Source organism: Falco biarmicus, chromosome 15 (assembly GCF_023638135.1).
Source record: "Falco biarmicus isolate bFalBia1 chromosome 15, bFalBia1.pri, whole genome shotgun sequence".
In the NCBI taxonomy this organism is placed as follows: domain Eukaryota; kingdom Metazoa; phylum Chordata; class Aves; order Falconiformes; family Falconidae; genus Falco; species Falco biarmicus.
The window spans coordinates 1,135,415-1,162,517 of record NC_079302.1 but is presented as its reverse complement, the minus strand read 5'-3'; the positions used below and the strand labels follow the sequence as shown (position 1 = coordinate 1,162,517).

General features: G+C 41.0%; 1 long non-coding RNA gene across 1 annotated transcript in view; it reads left to right on the top strand.

The window, feature by feature from the left end:
* Positions 1 to 1,886: 1,886 nt before the first annotated feature.
* LOC130159272 (uncharacterized) overlaps positions 1,887 to 27,103 on the top strand; it is a 124,348-nt gene continuing 99,131 nt past the window's right edge. Inside the window, exons 1-4 of the long non-coding RNA XR_008825685.1 lie at positions 1,887 to 2,149; positions 4,166 to 4,257; positions 5,093 to 5,253; positions 6,368 to 6,476. This is a non-coding gene — a long non-coding RNA (uncharacterized LOC130159272). The remainder of the gene's footprint in view (positions 2,150 to 4,165; positions 4,258 to 5,092; positions 5,254 to 6,367; positions 6,477 to 27,103) is intronic.

The following is a 27,103-nucleotide window of genomic DNA, read 5'->3' as shown; positions in this document are numbered from 1 at the left end:
CTTTGATTATGAAGTCCAAAAAAAGGATATTAATTTTTTATTGCAAAAATATTTGCGTTTCTTCATTCCTCTTCAAACAGAAGACAAAGTTCCAAGCATTCTCTTGCTTTGTGGTCACACATCAGTTCCAAAGAAGGAAAGGGAAATGAATTTCCATTGCTATTTTTCTTTACTAAGATCACAGCCCACTGCTTTTGTCTGTTTCTCAGTTCCATCATTGCGAGCAGTCCCCTAGACAAGCAAAACTTCATCCTGGTAACAAGGAGCTATGGCTGGAAGAAACTGCAGCTCTGTTATCATTATTTATGCCCTTAGGATTTCAGCAAGCTTGACTCATTCCCTGCTTCTCCATCAAGAGTGTTGGGAAAGCCTTGCAGTTCTTTGCTTCCCGTGATTTAGCATTTCTGTACATTTTAACTTTTTTTTCTTTTTTTTCCTACGGCAATTGGGTTTTCTATGTGGTCTCATGAACAAATGTCTGAATCATGCAGGTTTCCCAGCTCCAAAGCTTGGCTTATACTTCACCTGTGCTAATGCCATCTTTCTCATCCATTTCTGAAATTGGCTGCTTTTCTAACAAGGGAAAGCAAGCCAACTTCAGCATCTCCTGGATTTGGATGCTTTCCCCTATCTAGAATTAGATCTGTGTATGGCTTAGAGGCAGCAGTAACTCCTTCAACTGCTTGTAATAGACATAAATCAGGTGCCTGCCTTGATAGCTCTGACTTGTTTTATAGCTTGTGACATGAATGCTTGTGGGGCGATTTGATGCAGGACCTAGGAGGGCTGCTTTCCAGCAGCTGCAGTGAGGAAAGCCACCACCATGGGACAGTGAAGGACACTTGCTTATCTGACCTGAGACACCAAAATAATTGTGTTTTCTCTTTGTGGCTTCTCTGCGTGACAGAGGAGGACACAAGCCTTGCTGTACTCCAGATGGCTCTCAGGTTATCAATATTCAGCTGTGTGTTTCTCTCGCATGCTGCCCAGGTCGTCAGTCTTCTTGCTTCAGTGTCTGGCCAAGGTAAGCCCCCAGGGCGGGGCTGCGGCAGGGGAGAGCCTGCTTTTTTGTAATTAGGACAAGATTGGAGGCAGGTAGAGCAGTTGCCTGTAGCCGGCTGGTGGGGCCTGTGGCTCTCTTTGGGGAGAATTGTGCCTGTTCTTGACCGCAGTGGTGACAAGCCTGGGACAGTTTTGGCACTGCCTCCTCTTCTGGGCTCTGAGGTGGGAGTGGTGACTTGAGTTGCTTTCTCCAACCGCTTCACAGGGCTGCAGGCAGCTTTTCTCTCTTTCCCCAAAACAATAGGACACCATCTAGAAAGATTCCCAAAACTGAAGGCCGTTTCCAAAGTGGGCCGGGAAGCTGGTAGGCCGCATCCTGCCCGACCCAAAAGCGGGCAGGGGCTCGCCACAGCCCCGCCAGCCTTCGGGGGATGCAGCCGGCGGGGTGCGCTGCTCCTCAGATCCAGAGGTGCTGAACGCACCGTGGGCTAGGGCCGGGGCCGGGGCCAGCGCCCAGGAAAGGCGGCCTAGCCCACGCGGGCCCCGCGGCCAGAGCGACACAGCCCGCCCGTCCCCATGGCACCCTGACGCTCGCCCCACAGCGCTTGGCTGAAGCCCCGCCCTCTTTCCTTTGCTGTCCAGTCGTCGGCACGCACGGGTGGAAGGCTAAGCTCCTGTTGGGCAATACTAACGTTAATCAACGCCTCTGGGGCCCACCGCGCTCGTGAGGCCTGCCGCGCGGGAAGGCGGGAAGGTGTTCACACGGGCAACACATCCCCCCTCCGCGAGTGTTGATTGGCTAGCTGGCGCCTAGGGGCGGGGCTTTGTATCTCCTTCCTCAGGATTGGGCGGGAGCGCCATCGATATGAGGCGGGGCGGGAGAAGGACTTGGCGGTCTCGTTCGAACGGCAGCGTGCGTGGTCTGGGGCTTTGGCCGCTGCCGCCGCCACCACCTCTTCACCCCGCCCCACCACAGCACACCACACTGCGCCTCTGGCGACTCCGGCCGCTCTGGGAGCCCGGGACGGCCCTCTGGGCTGGCGGGGCCGTGCGCGTTTGCAGAGGGTCGGTGACGGCCGCTGAGCCCGGCCTCTGAGCCCCGCCGCTGAGGGGAGGGCGAGCGCGCTGTGCCCTTCATGCAGCCCAGGTAAGGGCTGGCGGACCCCTCCCCGCTGTAAGGCTGCCCTCTTGCCTGGCTTCTCCCGGGGAGGCGGGAGGGAGGCGAAGTGATAGTCCCGAGCCTTCGCTGCCCGGGCGCCGTGCCCTCTGGCCGTGCCCTGCCTGCAGGCCGCTCTGTCGCCATTCTGAGAAAGGAGATGGCGGTCTCGTCGCTGCGCGCTGCCTTGGCAAGGAAGAGAAGCCCTGCGTTGCCAGGCACCTGGAAAAATCCAGCACTTGCCAAACTGTGTAACAGGTTAATGCCTAGGAGGATTCTGTCCAGCCAAGGCTTTTTATGAACTATTCGTTGGCAAGTAATTTGGCTGCCAGGACCTCTGGTAGTGGGCTGACGAGACGAAGCTGGGTAAGCAGCTGTAGTCATCGCTGAGGTGCTAACTCGTTTTAGCAGCTGGGTGCAAAACTATTTAGGCACGCTGTGCTGTAAAGGGATTGGAAACTATGATCTGCTCTGTTTCCTTGGTGAAAAGTGGGATCAAATGTATCAATGTAGTTTCTATGAAATGTATGCTAAACTTGTTAATAAAGGAGATTTAAACTGAAACACCAAGCTGTTAAAAGCTGAAGTGCAAAACGAGATGGGTTCCTGTTTATATTGGTCCTCTTTGACCAACAGTTCAAGACCTTAGTTTATTTTTACACTGCTGAAGAGATACAGAAGCAGGGAGTTGCTTCTACTGAATAGAACTCTAGAAAAAAGTGATGCTTACTACTCAAGAAGCTAAATACACAGTTCACTAACTTTTAGCAATATTGCTTATGCCCAGGAAGTGCTCCTAGCCTTGCTGTTTCCATTTAACTGAAATGAGAAGCAAAATGTCTATCTTTAGCATTGGGGAGATCGGGATGCCATTGAACATCAGCTGGTTTTGTTTCTAAACGGAAACTAGATGCAGTTGTGCTTTAGAAATGCTTGCATTCAAGAATGAAAAGTTGTTTGCATCCTGAAACGCTGTGTGCCAGGTCAGAACACAGCTCCTGAACACAGGCACAGGGGGAGTTACTTGGTAGTCTGATTCTTTGCACCCTGGGGACAGGAACAGCAGCTCTCCTATCTTGCCACAATGTTTATTACACAGAATTTAGTGTAGATCAGCAAGAAATTAGTTGCTATTGCAGAATGCAATTATTTTTTTTAGTTTGTGTATGTCAGGTAACCTAGCAAACTCTTAGGTTTGTTTTTTTTAAAACCAAAACATGTACTTGAGTATGTGTTTACTCTCTTGACTACTACAACCACGAAGGAGCAACTCCAAACTCTTTGGTATGTGATGATGAGGAATCGATCCCTATTAACTGTGAAACTTGTGTAGTTTGCTTCAGAGAGCATTTGTATTCCCGTTATATTGCCTTCCCAAAAATATTCTGGTCTTTATTTTACTTTTATAAGTTACGTGGCTTAAAACTAGGTAAGAAATACCAGTAAATGATTAGACAGGCTTGACAAGTATACCAAGAGAAGCCCAAGCCCACGTAGCAGGCAGAGGCTCTGCTACTGGCAGTAGCGTGCTGCTCCCCACTAGCCTTCTTCCATGGCTGGCACTGGGGTGTCAGAGCCCCTGTGTCACAGATCTGCAGTTGCGAGCAGTCCTCATCTTCACGTTTCCTGTGATTTTGCAACTTGGCTCTTAAAATAACCTTCACCAGCATGTGATGCGTATTTGAACACAGTCTACTCAGTTTCGTGATCAGTGTGTGTGGGTTGTGTCTCATTCTGACCAGATTTTGGTCTGAATTGTCAGTTGAACCATCTAGCAAAGTCATGCTCTTTGTGGGTGACCTGCTAATTCTCTGGGGATAATTCTTTCTGTCTGACTGGATGGTTAATAATGAATACAGGACAGATATAAACACGGTTGGCTTTGTGGTATTCTGTCTAAGATAATGGCATCTCCTGTAGCATAAACTCTTTTGATTGAATTGAGTTTATGTATGCTTAAAGATTGTGTAAAAGGAAAAAATACTAACTTTGAGTTTTAAATTCTAGGTGTGACTGAGAAGACTTACAGCAGCTGTCTCATAATTGGAAGTCATAGGGACAATGGCTGCTTTGTTTCTGCTGAATTCAGAACTGAATAGGTAAGAGATGAGTAGCACCTTAAACTTTTCTTAATTGTAATTAATTTCATTCCAGCTTTTGCTTTTAGAACCTCAAATTTTTTGTCCCCTCTTTCTAGCTGGTTTTCCTTTCTTTGGTTTACGTTTCTGCCTTATGTTTTAATCAGGAATTGTTTTTTCATTCACTTATACTGGTGGCTCAGATAACCTTTCAAAAGTAGCTGAGAGGATCTTGGTATCATCCGTAAGTATTTCAGAGAGTGAAATAAGGTTCTGCTGCTGCCACTGCTCATTTAACACTGATAACTAAATCCCATAAATATTCTCGTACTCTTAATGTGAAAACCCTTGAAGGTGGGTTGAACAGAAATCATTCCCTTTCTTGTTGATATTTGTAACTAAAATAAAGCTATAAAGTGCTGCTGAATGCATCCAGAGAGTCCATGCTTGCCTTCCATTCAAGCAGAGCAAATGCAATCACCAGTGCTCTTACCCTTTTTGAAGGGCTAGAGCACTTGAAAGGAATTGAATGATTTGTAGACAGATTCTGTCCCAGGCCTCAGAGTGTTAGGAAAGGGCAGGTGGTTTTTTTCCCATTTCTGAAAATCAAAACCATTATGTGCAATTCAGCCACCTTTGATTCCTCAGTTGGTGTTGATTTGGGGGTAAGTATGATCACTGGTCAGCAAAACTAATCGGAAAACCTGACTTCATGATAGAATCCCACTTTAAAAAGCCAGAATATTCATTGTATTTGTAAGAGGTATTTCTTGGGGAAAATGTGGGTTACAGTGAAAATAACTCTGGTGGAAGTGATGAAAAGTTCAGCTTAATTTTTGGATTGCTTCCCTTGTAGATATTAGGGTGAAGTAGAGCTGGGGAAAATGGAAGAAACTCTGCCTTATTAGAAGCATAAAAACTAGTGACTGTATCTTGGCCAGTGCTGCCGATTTTCCAGTAAGCTGTCTGCTGTACGGAGGTGTATAACCCTAATGGCTTGTTGTATGCCATTAAAAGGTATTGTACACTCATAAAAGAATGACATTTTGATCAATGCTGTTAAAAGAATTACTGTCTTGACACAGAAAAGCTTTCCTGCTGCAAGTTTAAAAATATGCCTTTAAAAGCTTTTTATTGAATACCTTTGCATCCCTCAGAAATGTGCTATTTTGGCACAGGGCTGCTCTGAAGTATTCCATGTTGTAACTTAAATGCAAGACCTTCTGTTTACCATCAGAAGGGAGTGAGGTGAGGCAGGTGTATTCACTTTACTGCCATGGGGACAAAAGAAAAAGCACCTTGAGCTACTTGTATACGGTCTAAAAATAACTCATTTCTAGAGTCCAAAATCATTTGAAAGCTATTTGGTTTTGGTTTGCCATTGATTCCTCTCTGTCCCACCAGCTTTGTTTGAGTGTCCCTTTGGACTTTGAAGCTGTATATTGATGTTGGAGGGAGGCAGGTGGCAGATAGGAAAACCACAAATGTCTTCATTGTAGCTGGTTCCTAATTCACAGGCAGGTGGGCTGTGTTGAGAGAAACTTGTTTTGGAAATGTCTAGGTGGTCCTGTTGTGGTAATACTTCTTGTAGCAGAAATCTCCCCTTAGTGTTATTAAAAGATCTTGTATCAGATCTATTGTTTAATCACAGCTGCTGAAGTAATGTTGTACCTGGCATGATCACGGCTGGAATTACACCTAAACTGTTCAATGCAGTTCAGCTGCAATTGTTGCTGACAGCTACTGTCAGGTGGGAACCTGAGGAATATCCTGGCAATGGGCCTGGCTGCTGATGGAGGTCACGTCTCTGTCCCTGGCTCAGCATTTCTAACAGGCTTTGTTATGTCTGACCAGTTTAAACACAAGTGTTAAAAGCCCTGGTTTGGGATTCAGGAGGCACATAATACCTCAGCTCTGTGATGCTCCTTACACATCCTTGTGCATTTCATATGTTCCTTGGAGTTTTTGTGTTTCAGGTCTTCAGTTTAACTGTGCGTGATACACTAAGTGCAACTATATAAAGATGGAGGGATTAGCTGAAAGCATGGTAGGACAGTTTTTGATACAGAGAGGTTCTAGGCAACTTTTTCTGAGGCTTCTTTCTTCCCCTCTCTCTGTATTTATGATCAAGACAAAAAAGTGGATGTTCTGGATGGATTTGGTATGCCTCCTTTCCTGCTGTGGGACTGTCAGCAGCTGAGTGGGCTCCAAGAGTGCTTGCTAAGTGGGTTTTGTAACAGGTGAGTAAGATCATAGCATTATGTGGTATTTCTATACATCAGATGAAAAAAGCTGTGAAACTTCATGGTGGAATTTCATTGCTGGAGGAAGTAAAACATTTAATTGTACCATATGTAAGTAGCTCCTCTTAAGTACAGCTTTTCAAGAGACGGTATTTCTTTCAGGAAAAGGAAATACTAATACTCTGCATTATCTGCAAAGGCCTTTTGTACCTTACAAAAGCAAAAAGTAGGAGAACCTGAATGTATGTTATTGGCATGTGAGGATGTTACTCGGAGAACTATGATTAGGGTTAAGATGCATGCTGTCATAACTGGTTCCTAATTGCCTTTCAGGTGCTTAAGTTTTGTCCAATTTAACCTTCAAGGAAGGCCTGAGAAGCCCAAATACTTGCTTACCTCTGTTTCAGTTAAACTTTTGGTAGCTTTCTAGGGGAGGGTTTTATTTGTTTGTTTTTAAATATGTGAGTTTATACAGAAGTTCAGCTGTACCCACTCTTGAGTTTTGTTATAATGGTGTGGGAAAGAGGTTAATAGCAGCAAGAGCAGAGGCTGACACACGGCACAGAATTTGAATGTTTTAAGTGCTTGGTAGCTTGAGGAGCTTACTCTGAGGTGCTAACAGTAACTTGAAATGTATGAAAGGACACAAGGAATTTATTTTTTTTTGTTTATTGTATCCTGCAACATATAGTTTCCCACCAATGGTTCCAGCTTATTTTCCCATCTTGGGCCACAATTGAACCAATTGGCACTGTAGTAGCCTTTGTGTTTAAAAAGGAAAATATGCTGCATATCCTACTGGCAGTAGCTTCTTAGATGATTACTTTTTTATTTCTGAAGTCCTGCCACCTTCTTCAGGAGACACTATGCATTTATGCCTTTAGCTCAGTCATTCTATGTGCTTTCGCTTTATGGTTTAGCTCAGTCTCCAACCACACAAAATAGTATGTTATTTAACTATTTGTTTCTTGCAGTGTGTTTTGTTTTGTGTTTTCTCCTGAGGTTCCGATTTGCATCTAGATGCTATGGAGAAAAGTGGAAGAAATTGGAACCTCACAGAGTAACTATTTCCCCCTTATATTTGCTTGTCCTCAGTTGAAGAGGGAGAGAGGACAGAGCCCATCATACTCATGCTCTTGATTGTAACCTACGTCAGCCTCCCAGGTCCTCTTGCCTTCTGTACATCATGTGGCTCTTTCTGCCACCAGCTGTTGTCTGCTGTTTTCTGACTAAGCCTCACTTGTGTAATTTTAGCTTTGGAGGAAATTTGAAAGCAAAATTATCTCCATAGTCCTATTTACTCACAGTATCTCACTGAAGCTCCCTACAAATGTTTTTCTACAATGACCTTTTAGAATACCTGCTTTCAGGGTAGGCTTCTAACCTGTCAGTGTGGCTTAGGCATGTTTTCTTACGTTTAGCTATATTAAAAACTATGATCTTTGCTTGACTCTTCTTTACCAGGCAAACTAAATGGCTTTCTATCACTGATCCTTGGTTTTTATCACTCTAATCTGCAAATTTCTTCAGTAATCATCTTGTGCTTTTTTCAGAGCATAGACAAAACTGCTGAATAACATAGGGTCAAGCTCTTGAAGGTGGGATAAAAGAAACCATTCTCTTTTCTGTTGATATTTAATTGATATAAGCTGGAAACATTTATTTAGTGTTTGGCCTCATCTGCAATTACATTTTGAGGCCTATCAGTTTCTAGCCTACTTGATGTGTCATGTTGATTTTGAGTTTCTTAATCAAATGTCATTCTGCATCAAGTCAGCTGCCTCACAAAAATCTGATATCTCTGTGTTAGTATCAATAAACTTATAATTAAAAATCAAGCTAGTCCAAGAATATATTCCCTGAAAACTCACATTGTTAATCTATTATCCTTTCCTTTTCTTTCTAGGTAGAGTCTTGTGTTGGCTATTCTGTTACTTTGAAGTCAGTGTCAGACAGACATGACTATAGTTACTCAAGTCACCAGATTAAAAAAAACCACAACAAACCACAAACAAAAAACTGTTATTGTTTCTCTCTGTCCTGTCAAATATTAAGTGCTTTCCAAAGGATACTAAAAATGAGCATTAATGGTCCAAACGGCTCTTCAGACAAGCTCTTTTCTTCTAATCACCATGGAAATTGAAACCTAGATCTTAACTCATTCCCATTTGACCTAGTTCAAGCTACTCACTTAATTTATAAATGTCCTAGCAGAGCCATATGACTTCCTGTGGGACTTCAGCTCGCATTAATCCTTTATCAGTATGATGTTTCCTAGAGGTCCTCTGCTTAATAGGTCAGATTGACAGCATTAAATGGTTGATTTTGACCTTGAAGGCCTTGTCACTGGTTTTGGCATCTGTGGATAGATAAAGGTGGGATAGAAGCTGAGGGTCTAAGTCTCTTTGGGCTATTATTTTAGCTGAGCTATGTTGCTTTGGTTTACAATTGATTAATATTTTGATGTTAATCTCTGCAGCTGTAAAATATAGAAATACAACAAACTTTTACAGCTAAAACCAAATCTATAGAAATTGATCATGCAAGTAAAGTGTTGCAATCAATCTATCTAGCATAGAGACTAGTTGTTTGATGCCAATATCTAGATCATATAGTTCTTAGATGTCTGATTGATTGAATTGCTTTAAGAGAACTGGTGGGAGTAGATCTTTGGGCAATAGAGGAAGGTAATCCGCTTTTTTGTATAATGACTTTCAAAATCAAACTTTTGTGTTGTCAGTTTATGGCTGACTTCCTGTTGGCAAATAAATAAAGCATGTACTTTTGTGCACTTTATATGCATAAGACAAGTGTAAGGAGAATAAAATGAGAACAATAATGGAGTGCTATGTGTTAGAGTAAAATGGTGTCCCTTCATGGCAACATTTATGAAAAAAAAATGTTAACTGGAGGATAAGTTGGATGATGGATACCTGTTGAATGTCTCTTGGGAATAAACAGATCAATAAAAACAGTAAGACGAGACAAGGAAGGTATGTGTTTTAGTACTTGCTGAAGTCATGAAAAACGCCTTTATACTTGTGGAAAGGGCATATCCTGAAATCTGGAAAGCACTTGCAGAGTTTTTCATATATTGTACTAAAGTTTTTGAGGAGTAAATCAACAAGTAGCTCAAAGTCGGGGTTTGCTTTTAAGTCTAGAACTTTGATTGCGGTAAATTTTCTTGTTATGGGACTTGCCTGAGGAATAGTATGCACGGGAATGCTTTACTGAATCACGTACTGAAAAAAGATATAGTTCATTATGCTTTCCTTGTACTTTTAGAAATGGAGTTTGTAGGATGTTTTCTTTGTAGCTCTAGTGTTTGGGCTATAGGGATTTCAAATCTTTTGGAGGAAAAAAAAGATAGCTTCAAATTCACTTCAGAGTCTGATATTTGTTTTATTAGTGGAAATTTTTGTCTCTTGTGTTTTCCCCATTCTAGATAACCTTTTCTTGTCATCTAAGAAATTAATTTCTTTGCTGGAATCATTGCAAGTAAACTTGATAGCAGGAGTGCTGTTATTGAGGCAGCTTACACAGTGATTTGCGAAGTACAGCCTCTTCATATAATGCGAAGCAGAAGTTGATTTATTGACCACTACTGGGATTTCAGGAATCTGTTGAACTACCTGTTTTTTATCTTTCTCTCATAAAATTCACTATTGAATGTCTTTTTTTTTTTTTTTTTTTTCCCCTGGTACCCTCTTGGAAAGAATTCTTTGATATGCAGTCATACAATAAGGGCAATCATTCTGTTTGCTACTTGTTTCTGTTGTGTAGAGTTTGGCTTTTTAGTAAAGTGTATATAGGGTCATTTAATGTAGTTTACGTGACATAACTCTTAAAGATTTTTTCTAAAATACTTTCCCATGTGAGGAGGACACTCATACTTACCTAGGCTGTGAAAATACTGGCTCTCTAGGAGTCCTGCCAGTCCTTTTCATAGAACATATTTCAGTTAGAGCAAAACATCACAGAAAAGCCAACTCTACTGTGAATGCACTATTGCTTATGTTGAGTACATCTCTGTAAAATATAATCTGCTACTTTTTTGGAACATAAGAAAATATATAAGTATATAATTTGATTAGTTTTTGCTATTTGCTGTATATTCGTCATGCTTTTTTACAACTCTCTGCAAACGCTCTTCTCTAAAGTAGGGTGTATGTTAGGAATGAAAACTGGTCTCTTGCTGATTGGTAATCTGTAAAAACATAGTTTTAAAAATAGAGTCCGAGTAAAAAATATACAAAGTGGATTATTGATTCTCAGGGATGAAGAGAGAATGCTTTCTCTTGAGTCCTTTCTGTTGCTTTAGATTTTTATACTAATATCTGGCGGCTTGGGGGGTGGTGGTGTTTATTTGATTAACAGACACTAATGGAGAAATTGTCTTATCTCTAGTTCACCTGCTGGATTTCTGACAACTCTTCCTAGCCACTACTGCATACAGGAGACCAGAGCTGATGTGCTTGGGGATGGCAAATGGAGTATTTACGGGTTATGGTATTATGGTAGTAAAGGCCTCAACATTAAGTGTATTAGTCTTCTGAGAGTTGTGTATCTTGCTGCGTGATGTCTGACCACATAATACTACTGCCTGGAACTGAGGTGTCTGTCATTAAAATGTCCACAGTGCTACTATAGGCATTAAAAGTGAAGACTCAAGTTGATGCGGAAGAGAACAGTTATTAGAATGGGTTAGATAATTACAACCAGCTAAAGGGGAAGGCATTGTGTTTGAATTCAAATGCTATACCCACAACTGTAACATCTGCTAGCCAAATGCTTAGGTGGGCCAAACCCATCCAATTATGTACTATGGTAAAAAGACCTTATTTTTATTGTTATTTACACAGAAATTTAATTCATGAAAGGAACAGAATCAGTGTTTTCCAGACTCTCTCCTTATGTTTGCCTTAATCTTGTATTTATTTCAGGAAAACGTCTTGGTATTTCTTATTGACTGCTGGATTGGGATTGATTCTTACCTGATTTGACTAGTCCCAGAATAATAGACATTTTTGCTGTCAGTTGCAGATCAGCAAGACTCAAAGGGGTGTGGAAAACTTGCTATTCAGAAAAAGATTTCTGCCAGGTTGTATGGTATGATTATTGTCCACATGGGCAGCTTATTTTTATTTCCAAAACATTTTCTTCCATTTATAATCTAGATGGAAACTCAGATCTCTGAAGGTGAAAAGCTAGGACATCAATCTGCCTTCACAACTCAGCTTCTTGTTAAGTATTGAACTTCCATCTGCATGCTTAGCTGTTCCAGTCAGAGCCCCAAACTCTGTAGTTTTTCACTAATGCTTTGTCAGAGCGCTGTCCTCTTCAGAGAGATTGAAATGAGTAATAGTCTTTCGACACTATTGGCAAGTGGCTTTCACGGTCCATGGCAGATCTAATGAACTACAGCTGCCTGGTTGGAAAATCCTGCTTTTGATTGTCTGAAAGGACTTCTGAAGTCTCTGCTTGGATTCACAGACTTTCTTAGGATTTTTTTTCCTCTTTGAGAAGTAGATGGAAAAAACACCTTGGAAATTCCTTCATAGTATACATTCATCAACAATATACATCAGGCTTATAACATGGTGCCTTTGCACAGGAAACACTGCAAAGTTTGTACACACTACAGACATGCTTGAAAATGGGAATAGTGAAACATGCTTAACTAGTGAGGAAAGCAGGTGTATAAATAAACTTCCATGCTCTCAACAAAGTTCTCCCATGAACAGATATTTAATAATTCTTTTCATCAGGTACAATACTGCAGGTGCCTTTTTTGATGGTTGGTACATGCACAAACAGAAGAGGTGGTACCATCTGACAGGAATGCAGTACATATGGCTGCATCTTCAAAAGTTCAGGATCTGTCAGTGGGCCAGATTTTCAATGCGGCCTGGCAACCAACATGCATCCACTATGCAGGGTTAATTTGAAAATCTGGCTCTTATTTTGGTGTCTTAATGAGCCCTGGGTTGTGTTTTGTCAGGGGTGTTTTGGTGGTTGGGTTGGGTGGTGTGTTTGATGTTGGGGGTTTTTCTTGAGAAACTGGTCAAGAATGTGACTATTATTTTTGTTGATATGAATATCTTTCCTATTCTGTGTGAAAGATGGGGCAGGAAACAATTATACATACTTAACCATAAAAGTTTGTGGTGAGGAGAATTTTTTTTTCATTCTACTCCCACCTTCTTTGCATCCTCATCTATATGAATGTTTATTCTGCCTGCCAGCTGAAAAGCTTTCCTTCCAAATTTTGGAAGATGGATTGTAACTTGCCTGTGATTTGTAGTACAGTTTGAATTATATTACACTCCAGCTTTATTTTTGGACTGAATAATCATAGTTTCATTTAACTGGGGCTAGACTGGTGAGTTTTGCAAACACTAGTAGATGCTGATCCTTATAGTAGAAAATGGTATTAGTATACTTCTATTTCCTACTTATTCTTCAGTTTCATATCCACTTTCCATTTTGTTCCTATTTACACAACTCTTCTTACTCACTTTGACTTATTCTCTACATTAGGGGTATCAGCTAGCCTGAACTGTTGTCCTTTTGAACTGAAGTTTTGAGAGTGCAGGATCAAATGCTAGCAATACTCTTCTCCAGCCAGTGAGTGACAATGTTATGAATTAACATGTGGGTTTTTTTTTTAAAAAAACATATTACTAAGACTTCTGTGTACTTGGAAATTTGGATGTGAAATGCTAACAAAATGATCTCATTAGAAATTGAGTCTCACTTCTAGTGCAGAAAACATTTTATCTTACTCCCTTGATATTCCTGTTTGTAGTAGTTTTGACGTGCATTATTAAAAATAATACTGCAAAGCACCTTTGTTTGGGTAATGTAATGAAACCATAGTAAATGGCTGAGTGTTTGTGGCTTTCCTGTTGAACAAGGAAAAACTGTGGGGTGACTGCCTTTGCAATTTGGAAGGAGAATTTCTTATCCAGCTGATGGCTACTGGAAGATGCCACACCAGGTGCAGAACAAGTCTGCGTTAATTTTTATGCTACTTCAAAGACCTAAACGTAAAAGTTAGGTTCCTGACTCGGAAATGTAAGCACCCAAGGGCTGCTTAAGGCTATCACCTGTGAGAAGTCATTCTCATGAATGATGATGCTGCCATAATGGTTTGGTTGGGAAACGTTAGCATGTGCAGTCTAAACGCACACAGGTATGTGAATCTGAAAGGTGTATTTTTTCAGTCTGCAGTGTCATACATGACTTGTTATGGGAGATTACTTTTTTGTTGTCTACCTGCTCCCATTTTGTGTGTAGTAGCAGGGGTGTGAGAAGCAGATCTGTCATGTGATTGTAGAATGGTTTTGGCAGAAGAGTTCTTTTGGAGGGCAGCTGGTACAACCCCCTGCTCAGAGCAGTGCTACTGATGTTACATTGGGCAACTTCTCCTTAGTTCCGAAGTAACTCTACAGCTGAAGATTGTATAACCTCCCCAAGTAACCTGTTCCACTCTGACCACGCTCACTGAAGAATTTTTCCTTGTCCATAGCTGAAATTTCCTTGGCTATAATTTTCTTCTGTTTCCTCTTGTTCTTTCTCTGAGCAGCTCTAAGAAGAGCCTGTCTTCTCTCTAACTGCCCAGTAGGTAGTTGCAGACAGCAATTAGGTTGCCCTTTAGCCTCATCTCCTTCAGGCTGAACAGACCCGTTTCTCTCAGCCTCTCCTTACACATTGCCTTCCTTTGCAGCAGTGAGCACAGGCAGCTGAGGGCATTGGAAGCATCGCAGCCTTTGCTGCTGAGGAAGTGCTGGTGGGAATAACTTGAGATCTGCAGACCTCCATCTTTTAGCTCATGGCTAGGAGTGCAGGAAGGGAGTCGCTGGTAGTAGAGCAGTCCTCTGTTCCCTTCAGACCTTCTCCATCACAGGACAAGGCACCCACCGTGCCCAACTTGCAGCAGTCCTGTACCTTGAAGGGGCATGGACTGATGAATTGCTGGAAGATTCCTGCTAGAAGCATTGGGTACTACCTGGTGGCAGACAGTGTGTCTCTTGCTTACCTGAAAGTGGAAACCCAGAATTTTGTGGTTTCAATGTTAAAAATAGAACATCACTGGAACTTGCCAGGGAAAAGAATGTCAGTGGAAATGGGTATTAATTCACAGCATTAAAGCTTAGATCAGTACAAGCCCTAGCACTGAAATGACAGGGCTGATGTGGGTGTGATGGGCTTCTGCTGTGCGTTTGTGATGGGGTTGTTTGTGCTATGCCTTTAATGTTACAGGTAAAATTTTTAATGTGTATGTCTCAGGTATATGGTTTCACCTTTCGTGTCTCCTATCTGAAAAAATACATTTGTTTCTTGTCCCCCTTTCCCTTTCTTTTCAATCATCTTTTGTCTGCCAAGCAGTTATCCAAAGAGGAAACTGAGCCCAAAATGGTGAGTGAGTGAAAGACTATGCCATGCATCTCTGTGGCTCAGACACCACGATGCAGCTTCTCCACTCTGTCTTTAATTAAACTTGGGTTTTTCTGTTGTTGTAGCTGGAAGCAGTGTGCTGACACAACTCACTCTTGTATAGAACAGATTAAAATGTCAATGTTTTAATGTTCTCATCTGTGGGAAAAAGAAAATAGTTGGGTGTTTTATTTATAACTTTAAAAGACTACTATGGAAAAGGTTTACTTGTGCAAGATGGAAGAGCACAATTAAAGGTACAGAGTCCCACTTAATGTTAAGAGCCTGTAAAGGACTGAGAAAATTGAAAGGATGAAATCTCTTCAGGAAATAGGCTTCACTGGGGCATCACAGTTTAAAACAAATATAAATTTACTGTATTTTTTATTATTTTGGTCTGCTTTCTTTCCATTTGTGGCGTGGTGTACATGCATGCATCTCTGAGCTAATGGACCAAAAGGTTGAATGTGTTTGAGCAGAAAAATAATGAAGGTGCCTGAAAAGAATGGTCAAAGGTCAATGTCGTACTTGATGCTGTGTGATATCCTTCTGGAGAGGGAAGCTATATTTCCTACAGAAGAAATAGTCACATGAGAATAAAATTACAATTTGTGTCTTCTGCAGATTTGCTCCTTTGGCAGCTTGAGAAGTAACAATGAAACTGATTTGGAGGTATAGATTATAACTCCACTGTGCAGGAGATAGCTAACTGGTTCTGGGATAGCAGTGGTACAGTATGATACCATGCAGAAATATGTGCTCAAGCCCTTGAACAGTACAGCTCAGCCAGCGCTGCTTTGGACAGGCCATTAACCTATTTATCAGGAGTCTTGATCACTTAATGCTGCAATGAATCTGTTTGTGGATTAATAGGGGCTTAGTTTTCAGGTTTACTAGTCAGGCCCATTTTGATATTTCAAAATACTGTCCCTTATAGGGACCAGTCACTAGTGTCTTCTGTTCTTTTTATCTTGGTGATTTATCCTTTTTGCCTATGGAAGTGATGACTTTATCACAGAGTAATCAGGTAAATTTAGAAGACTGTCTGCTGGACTGGGGTTAAACTGACAGCTGTAACTGCCTACTTTGGAAAGAATGCTGCTTTTCTTCAGAAAGTGACTCCCAGACCTTATTTAGAGACTTGCTTAATTTGGGCTGTCCTCTGGGTTAACATCTGTGGAATCTGTATTTCTCTGGCAGTTGTGTCTCCCTTGCATGTAAATTACAGATGCTCACCAATGCCCTTTGAGCCCTTTCTTTCCAAAGAGGGGAGAAGAAAGAAATAATCCATTTTAAATAAGGGCAATAAAAAGGCTCCCATTGAACACCTATGCTAAAAGAGGAGTGCTGCATGTCTTTTCCCTTCAGTTACTTTCTCTCTTTCTCACTTATATTTGAATCCATCTCTTACAGCCTTGCTGCTGTGGGATCAATTTGTTGGCAAGAGTTATTCAAACATTAGCAGAATGCATGTTCTTACTGTTCTTGTTGGACTTGGGTGTTGAAGCCAACAATAACAGCTCTTGTGTGGGAACTGATGCTGGGTATTTGAGTCAAACTGTTCTTGGTGGTCTGTACTTTACTACAGTGAAAAAATGTAAGAGGTTTCTTTTCCCATAGTGTTCATTTGTGTTCCCATCGTTCATTCTTTATACAATCACTGTGCCTGTGGACAGTTGAAATAAATACTTTGAATAAATTATGTGGTTTACTTTCAGCTTTTGCTTTGTGTGCTTTTTGTAGGTTTGGGGTTTTTCACTCCATGGCTTGATTACCCGATCCTCTTAATTGTCATAGGTATGTGGTGGGGTTTGGTTTTTATCACACACAACCACCACCCCCCCCCCAAGGTAAAATCTGACTGTGGGGACATTTTCTAGGACAAATAAGCTTTAAGAGCAAACAAAGAGTACCTGTAGAATGCCCTGAGAGCTGGGAGTATTACATGGTATTTCAGCCTGAGCTGTGCCGAGGCCAACAGCATTGAGAAGATGCTACAATCTCAGCCAGCTTCTCCCCTCATAGAAATCAGACTATGCTTTTCCAGGAAAATGTTGGGCTATTGAAGCATTTAGTGCTGTGCTTTGTAATACCCATCCAAGTATTCAGTAACCACCACAAATTCCTTGCTGGTTGTGCTTTGTTGCTTAAGTGAAAGTCCAGAATGCAGGGATACTTGCGGGAGCTGAATGGTTTGAAGCTTTCTGTAATTTTTCCTGTTACCCTCAGGGCTCTCTGAAAAAATTACCTCTTTGTAGAGTCTTTGGGATATGATGCAGTCCCAGATCAGACATTTCTCTATTAAATAAGAAGTATGATAAGCCTAAAAGCATTGAATTTGGTATTTCGAATCTCTAGAGGCCAATCCCAGTGTGTATCTATTTGGGCTAATTTACTGAACTAGTTAGTTTCTTCTCCTGCGTAACAACCATTCCACCCCCAGCATTATTGAAGTTAGTTTTGCCTCTCTGGCTGCCAGGAATAACTTTACTTTGCATGGATAATTAACTGGATTGAGTAACAGAGAGGAAAAAAAATTATTTCCACACAGTGGTAATAATAAATCTGTTACTACTTTTGGCTCTCCATGTTATTACCATAGTTGGGTATGTCTTAATGAGGAAGTGGCTTCTTTTTACTAAGTTCAAATACCAGCAAGGAGCCTGCATCTCGCACATGAGTCTGGGTGTGTGAGAGCAGAAGGGCAGACGGTGGGATCTTTTTTTAACTAGACAGTCATTCCTGCACACAAATAAGATGTTTCTGGTTTTTGGGGTTTTTTTTCTGCAAGCTGTAAATTTCCAGTCTTTGCCACAAGGTAAAACTAGGGATTTCTGATTGTATCAGAATCAAAGCTTTTCTGAGATGGAAATCTTTCTAATAATTTCTTAAAACTTTTTTTAAGTATTGAAGAATAGGCTTAATGTTTGGCTGTTCAGGAATTCTGAAACTGACCCTTTCCTGTAGGGATATTTGGAGCACGCAAATCTGTTCTCTCCGAAATGCACAAAATAACTGTCTGGGGATGGTAGACCTGTGGAACTTACCACAGGAATTGCCTCTTGAGGGAAGGAAAAACCTGTGGCTCAGATATGAAGTATGATATGCTCATGAGTGCAATAATTCTTTCTCATGACAGCTTACCTGATACTCTTTTGATCTTTTTCCGAATCCTCTTCCTCCTTTTCCTGTTTATTTTCATCACCTATATTTTGTCCAATGTTCTGGAGCCTTGTTTTCCCTTAACCCAAGAAGGGATGAACTTGTGTTCTTTATAGCCTGTTGATAACTGCTGAGAGCGTTTTTTGCTTGGTTTTGTCTGAGAGGTGATGGGGAAGTGGTTGAACCTTTCTCAATAACCAGAAGGCAGCAACCTGTCATCTCCTGGTGGCTTGAAGGTAAATGTTTGGACTGTATGCAGCTCATCTATATGGTGAGGTTGGTCCAGCTTAACAGCTCATACCTGATTTGGGGTGCCAAAAGATGACCCTTTGGGCAGGGCACAGTGTTATGGCTTAGTGGACTGTAAGTCTGGGACTCCTCTGTGGTCCTGGGCACTTGCAGTCCCAGTGCCTTTTCTGTAAACTAGGGCTGAGTGTTTTGCCAAATATCTGACATCTTGAATTAATGTATTTGCTAACTTCTGTGTGCATTGCTGTTATTGTTCTGTGAAAATGTACCAAACAGTAATTTTGCCTAGTTGCCCTTCAGCTGATTCCTGTCATTGTCATTGTAGCAGTGAACCTTTGAAGATCCTTGAAAAGGGAAAGTGACACAGTTTAAAGATTAGTTTGAGGAAGCTCTGGCATAAGGGGCAGCACAATGGAAAGCTAAAAGCATCTGGGGAAGAAATGGGTAAACTTCTCTGGTGGTAGTGAAAATAAGGGGGGTTGTTTATCTTTGCTTATGCCTGTTAACATTTCCTTCTGCTGGTCTAGCTTATGTCCTACTACTTAATTTTCTCTGTGCCTAATCCATCTCTGCTGTTTCTTTTCCATCATCCTCTCACCATGTAAACCACATTAATCATTGGCCTGTCTGCTCCTGCAAAAAATAAAGTGCAAAAATTGTCAGCTGTATTTAGTACTGTTAAATGGGTGGAGTTTTTAAAGGAAGGGAGGAATATGTAACTATAGAATTAGAGCTGCAAAAGTTTGAAGGTTGTAAAACCAATCACTGAATTCAGAAAAGATGAAAGGAAACTGAGAAAATAATTTAAACAGTTCTTGGTGAAAAGTATACTTTGCCAAAAATACTTTCATTTTATTGAATCATTCAAGTGTGGGGAGGAAAAAAAAAAAGTCAGAAAAATAAGAACTTATCAATGCCCATCCTCTGTTTTTGAAAAAAAGAATTTGACTTTTTTTGGAAGCATTTCTGTGTAAACAATTATTTAAGAACTAAATTTTATTTCAGTGATCAAAAACCAGTTGTTTTGGGTTTGGTTTTTTCAGGGTTGTTTTTTGTTTGTTTTTTGGTCTCCTGAGTTGAAATTTTGAACTTGCAGTTTTACTCAAGCAATGGATAATTTTTTAGCACAATATTAAGTTTATTTGTAAAGTCTTAATTCATTCCTTTAAGATACATTATGGTATGAGTTCAGCTAGTTTTTTTTACAAGGGGTGTGTGACAGAACAGAGATTAAATATGTTTTTTAGGGTTTCTAGCCCAATGCTTTGTGTTAGGAAAAACTTTCACCTTAGTGCTGTAAGCTGAATTAGAAGTTTTGCACAACAATGTGATGTATATGACCGAAGAAAACAAATTGGGGTAGGATGGGGAACTTTGAAGTGTTTCTGAACTTTTAATACTAGATTTTGCAACCTTATTGACCTCTTATTGTGGGCTGCTGCTCATTTTTCAGGTGAAAATCAGAAATTCAGGGTTCTGCCATTCTACCCCCACTCCACCTCTGTTTAGCCCAGTAAGGGTCATGAATGGAGTTTTAACCCAACCCTGTTTTGACTGAGCTTCTAGGTACAACTAAATGTAAGAATGTACAGTTCATCTTCTCTGCAGAGCAGCCACAGTGAGATAAAGATGATGAAGTGAATGTAACAGACTCTATTTTAAATGGGTGTTGTTATAACACAAGAGAATGCTTGAATTGAGACTCATTTGTTTTCTCTGTGGTGAACAAAGTGGTGTGGTCTAGCAAGTGCAAGATGGATTAGAGAAGTGCATGGATATGGTGTAAGAGTCTACAGATGCATATAGTTAAGTCTTCTGCTTGCTGCATTTTTATTTGGCTTCTGATGCAGGTTAGAGCTAATTTTGCCTAAATAGCACTTGCTGAAGTGCTTGTGAAGGGTATTTGAGGTGTGCCAGTATAAGACATAAAGGCTATTTTGAGATGCACCAGACAATGAGTATCAGTCAGTAGGAAATCTGCCATTTTCTATCCCAGCTGGAATGTGATGTTTTGATGTCAGAAGTCTTTAAAATTGACAAAGGTGGTGTTGATAATGGAAAAGTTATAAGCATAAATTTCTTGGTACCAAGTCTGTTATCTATGCTGTTGATATGTCTAAAACCTATGCCTGCTTTCCATAAGAAAGGAAAATATGAAAAATATTAAATTGATGTGAAATACTGTAAGTCTAAGAAGCATTCTTAAACCATGTCCTGGGTGTCCATGGAAGGAAGAGATGATTAAAGCTGCAATACAACAGATTCTCTGCCTTAAAGTGAGCTGGGAGGAGAAAACCAATACCAAAGAATGTTCTGAATGCTGAAGGTAAGTCATTGCACCTGTGTCTTCAATGTAACACTGACTATTCATATTAGTTTAAAAAATATTGAAAAAAGTTTCGTGTAAGGAGAGGTAAATCATGGAAATTACGTTCTTACTAGATTAAGAAAGCAAATGGGGAAACTAAAATGAAGGACTGCATGAGAAAATGGAATTTACTAAAGGAAAATAGGAGGTCTGGAGCAGTATGGGAGGGACAGGGCAGGTTTTGTCACTCCTCTCAGCCAGCTCTGGTCTGGACTGGTCACATGGAAAACAGGGTGAATCTGGACTCAGTCCACAACTGTTGTGGCTAGCAAAACACATAGACATTCTAGATGAGGTATACTTAAGAATCTTTGTGCTTTAAATATAACATATGAAACTCTCAATTACTTTTAATCTTGTTTCTGGCTCTGTAATTGGAAGTCTGACCTTCTTGACTCTGTATAAATCTGTATCCTATTTTTAGCCATTAAGCTATCTTGTGTCTGAGATGAGTACAGATAGCAGTGACAAACTTGGGGTATTTGTATCTTTCTGAAGATAATAAATACAAATAAATCTGTAGAGGAGAAATAAATCAAGGAGAAACTTATATGCTGAGATAAAGGGGACTTATGGCTTGCAAAGTGTCTCACATCAAGCTGTAGAAATAAGTCCAAAATCCGATACCATTAAGTGCAAGATTGGAGAACACAAATTGGCATCCTTTCCGTATGGGGTAGGCACCAGAGGGACAACTTCCAGCTCTGGTCACTTCCTTCAATTGTCACAACCTTTTAGTCGATGTTTTGCATTTACTGGAAGATTTTGGTTCTGTATTCTGTAGTCAGTGGGGATGACTGGTGTTTGTTTCCATAGGCAGAATTAGCAATTTCAGATGTGGAATGGATGCATTGTTAGCTCTAGCTGATCCCCTCCCAGTGAGGGGGGAGCGTAAGTCAAAGAGTGCATGTGCAATTTCACAGGTCTTCTGCAGGCTGATGAATAGTTTTGCTGCATCTGCAATACTTGCAGTAGATGCAGTTGTCCCTCTGTGACTTACCCATTAAACAGAAGTCTGGAGGTGATTAGTCATTTGGTCTGGGTCCTCTCTTCCATGCAGTATTGCTCCTTTTCATGACTGCATCTCTTGCAGTGTGTTTTACATGCTAATAGTGTTCAGCTTTGCCTCATCATCGTCAGCTGGCTGGTGAAATGAAAGTGTTGGTGACAGTATGAGAACTAGACAAGCCTAGGATAATACTGATAGATTGGAAGAAGCTTATACCAAGATCTCAAAGGGAGCAGGACAAGCTGCTTGTAACATAAGTTCTTAATTTATTTTTCGTTAGCTTTTATTCTGCTTCTGGGTACTTAACAGCTATGGCCTGTGTGCTGGCTTCCCATCTGTTCAAAATGAGACAAATGGAATTGTATAGTTGCTTTCATATGTAGACCGCAGTTCAGTTACTCACTTCAGGACTAGACAATTGAAATGAGCTGTAGATTGACCAACATCTTGAGGCCATCTGAAGAACATCTGGAAACAGAGGCGAATTCAGCCCAATTATTTAAGAGTTGAATTTGACACACCCTGGTTTTCTTCACGTAGGACTCTAGGGAATACTCTATATAACACTTTAGCATTTGTGGGAGCATTTGTATACACCTGTGATTCTAGCAATCTTGTCTAGGCTTATTCAGGGAAAGGGCTGATTTTATTTTTTATAATTATATTTTTAAAAAGCTGGCTCCCTTTTCTATGCTATTCTTTCTGCATTTTCAGCATTGATCTGAATGTATGGTTGCAAAACCTAGAAAACTGTTTAAATGCTGAACCTAAACATAAACCAACCGTACAGAGGCCTTTTCCTTTCTGAGTTTATTTATCCATTTGCCTAGTTTCCAGATGGGCTGCAGCATGGTGTCATTAATGTACAAAACCCTAAATATGGGAGATGTCATCACATGCCAGGCTTCAATCTTTATCCGCCCATCATTATAATTCAGATGTGCCTGTGCTTAGAAGAAGGGATAGGGGATATAGCTAATAATTCTCTTTTTGTAAGTGTGGAAAAATAGTGAGATTTGGCCCTGCAATGAAAATGTTACTGTCTGGGGTTAATTTAGGTCCTTAATTATGGCTAAACTGGTACAAGAGTTAAGGGAGGAGTGCTGGACAACTTGCCTGTTTTCTTCCTTTGTTAGAAAGCTAACTCTGTTATTACATTTCCTACCAAAGGAAATAAACTTTGTGTCAGGGATGTAATTAAAAACAAACCCAACAACAACAAATTAACTCTATCCCAGCCAAAACCAGGACACCCAATAAAATGACAAATGCTTTCCCTGAATTACCCTCCAAGAAATTAAAAATACATTGCTGATAATACAGGATCTTCCAACTAGCTAAACTACCAGTTGGAAAAGTTTCCGTTGTTGATAGAGTGCAGTCTTTGGCAATGAAAAGTGGTTTGTCATTCTTTGCACTTTTCCTGCGTAAACCCTCTCTGAAGAATGGAGCTACTTGCCATCATGTATTTTTCCAAAATGTCTGTTACAGGTGTACCATGTTCTCCCATCTTTGTTACTACTAATCTTTAAAAATACAGTTTAGAATGTTCTTGATATGTTAACAAAGAATAGGAAAATGATGCATTTTGTTTAAAATCAAAATGCAGAACTAAGTGCATTTAGGAAAATCAGGACTAAAACTGGGCAGTATTGTTGCCCCTAGTATCTCTCTGCACAGATGAGCAATAGAAGTGTGGTTAGCACTAGCAAGTCTGCAGCGTAGATGGGTTTAGCATGTATGTATGATGCATCACCCAATTTAGGGCTGGGGCTGTGAAAATTGAACGACAATTTCCATCTATACTACAGTCTGTCAAGAGGTAGACATGGAGATTGGTGGTAGTCTGAAATGAGGTAAATGTCTACAAATAATTTTCAGCTGCAGATGTAGCATGTAATGTACATTTGTATATTAAACCTTATAAGTGGGGGCAAAAAGCAAATATGACTGAAACTAAACAAATCTCTAAACACTTCAAATCTACTGTGAAGATTTCTAGGTTTCAGTAGCACAAGAACTACAAGTTCTGCTGCTTTTCTTAGTGTCTGCATAAAATTGTAATGTAGTGACTAAATGGTGTGGTTTAGGGTGAGCAGAGTAAAGCTGATAAACCAGCATGTAATGATGTTTGAGCAGTGCTGTGTGTCCCTTCAACAAAATTGCTTTTAAAGAGTAGGAGAGCTTTATCTGTCTTGGGTTTACTTTTTTAAACTATGAAATAAAGTATTTAAGAGAATTTCTCCTGGAAAAAATAATTAAAAAAACCAAAACCTGGAGACTTTGTAAGTGACAATGTGTACAGTACTAAAAGCAGGTAAAAACCTGTATCTGTGTGGAGAACAGTCTCTTTGCCCTCTCTTTTTCTGATTGTACATCCTTACAAATTTTGGAGCAACACAGATTTGCAAAACCCTATTTATTAAAGTTTAGTCTGCCAATACATTTCCTTTTATGACTTTTTGACTGCCTCCTTTTAGTAATCATCCAAAGATCACAGGTCAATAATCTGCTGACACAGTCAAATGCCTTCTGTTATATTTAGGCACTTGTTTACATGTAACCTGAGGATTTTTGAAAACTTGTTGACACTGTAGGGTGACTCAAAGAGGACAACAGTAGACACTTACAGACCTGTTTCCCTGTCCTGGATGCTGTAGAAGAGTGGACAGGAGAGGCTACAGCTGTGACATAATTGTGTACTTTTTGATGTTCTGCTTTGGCTAGCTGTTCCTGGATGACACTGTAAGAGTGGCTGGTGCAGTATATGCAAAATATGAGGGCCCAAAGGCCAGCTCTAAAACACTCTTAATCTAACTAAAGATGTGGATGCTTGCTGAAGATCGTCTAACTGACCTCAAGAGATTAATTTCTTTATTCGCTGTAGCTTAATGCTGTACAGGGGAACAGGTACTTCATCTTCTGATTTAGGACAAATTCAGACCTGAGTGCCATTTTTTTTTTTTTTTTTGCAAGCTTCTGCTTTCGAACAGTGGCTTTTGCTTTCCAACAGTGGCTTGTGTCTTGCTGGCAATGAGGCACGCTGACTGCTTTTATGAAAGGCCAATTCTAAATTGTTTAGATTAGTCTAGAGAGTAATACCCTGTAGGATGTTCTGAGACTGGGAAGATTGGTGTCCTCTGCTGTGTTCCACTCTGTGCCATGGAAGAACACAACCTAATTATTTAGGAACAATGTAGCCTGCAAATCCATTCAACTGTACCATCCTCTTTGTCAGCTGACAATATTTAAAAGGAGATTGCCAACCTTAGGATGAGCACAGCAGAGAAGTACTTGTATTGAACTACTGCCAGTGGAGGAAGGGCTGGTCTGTGGCCTCCTGCAAGGGCTCAGCCCACATCAGTCTATGGACCCGGATGACATCCACCTCGGGTGTTAAGGGAAGTGGCTGACATTGGAGTGAGGCCACTGTCCATAATCTTTGAAAAGTGATGTAGATTGGAGGATATCCCTGATGACTGGAAGAGCAAATGTCATGCCCATCTACACAAAGGACCCAGAAGAGCAACCAGGGAACTACAGGCCCATGAGTCTTACTTCAGTCCCTCGGAAAGTAATGGAACAAGTCCTCTTAGAAACTATTGCAAGCTAAGTGAAGCAGTGACTTGAAAAGCCAACACAGACCTACCAAAAGCAAATCATGCCACACTGACCTCATCACCTACAACAAGGTGACACTTCCTGTTGACATGAGAATAGCAGTGGATATTGTTTACCTGGCCTTCAGCAAAGTTTTCAACACTGTTTCCCACAGTTTCCTCCTGGCAGAATACAGATTGGATGGGTGGTCAGTGAGATGATTGGGAAACTGGCAAACAACTCGCACTCAGAGGGTGGTGATCAATGATTCTTATTCAGACTGGCAGCCATGTCACAAGTGGGGTCCCCTGGGGACTGATACTGTACCCCACGCTGTTTACATATTCACGAATGGTCTGGACAGGGGATTGAAAACACCCTCACCAAGTCTGCTAATGACACTGAAGTGGGTGGTGAAGTGGACACATCAGAAGGGAGAGCCATCTTACAGAGACCTGGACAGGCTGGAAGAGCAGCTTCCCCAGAACTGTATGAAGTTTAACAAAAACAAGTGCAGAGTCCTGCACCTGGGACAATGTAACCAGAGAGCCCAGTACAGGCTGGGAACTGTGTGGCTGGGACCAGCCTTGCTGAAAGGGACCTGTGGATCCTGGTGGACAGACGGCTGTATGTGAGTCGGCAACATGCTGTTGCAGCCACAAAGGCAAATTGGAGCCTGGGCTGCATCTGCAGGGGCATTACTAGCAGAGATAGAGGCATGATCATCCCACTCAGTGCTTGTTGGGCCCCACCTGGAGTACTGTTGTCCAGTTCTGGTCCCCACAATTTGAGATGTGGGCAGACTGGAGAGGACCCAAATGAGGGCCACAAAGATGAGTAAAGGGCTGAAAAACCTGCCCTGTGTGGAAAGACAGGAGTGAGTTAGGTCTTTTCTCCCTGGAGAAGAGAAGGTCCAGGGGGACCTCATCACGTTTTTCCAGTACTTAAAGGGTGGCTACAAAGAGAACAGAGGCGCTCTCTTTACAGGGAGAAGACAAGGGGCAACAGGTACAAGTTGCACTAGGAGAGGTTCCATCTTCATAAATAATAAATTCTTTACAATGAGAACAATCCGTCACTGGAACAACCTCCCCAGGGATGTGGTGGAGTCCTCATTGTTTTCAAGATGTAAGTGAACAGGGTGCTCTATCATCTCATCTAGGCTCCTTTTGCCATGCGTAGTTGGACCAGATGATCTTTTGAAGTCCCTGCTAACCTGGGTTATTCTATGATTCTACATAGTCAAAGGAAGAATCAGACTGTTAGAGGCTGGTAGAAGATATCTGAAAACATGTTCCTAGGAAGTGGGGGAGGTAAAGAACAGGATCTTCTCGTAATTTGAATCTGTTTGCTCTCTTTTTCATGGCAAAGCAAGTCAGGCCTCTGTGGACTTTCTAAACCAAATGAATTATGGTCTAGAATAGTAATGTGGTATTGCTAATGATTTCATTGCTGACCACAGCTGTTAGCAGTAAGGCTAGCATTGTCATTTCATTTCTGATATATTTTTGAGGCATTTTGCTTATTACATTAGTTGACTTCTTATGTACTGTTCAAGCTATAATCTTGAGTTAATGAATTTGGGAACATGGGTAGTGCAGGTTAAGGTCTGTGAGCCTGTGTTCCCTTTTGCTTTGTGCAGGTGAGGACACACACATCATATTGTTAAAAATAGTTGTTTAGATGACTTTTCTGTGTTAATTCTGAGGCCTGAAATAGACTGGGTGTTAAGTGCAAGTAGCTTAGGGGCTTCTTCATACTGTTGTCTTTGACAAAGCATAAGCTTGAGTGGAGTGT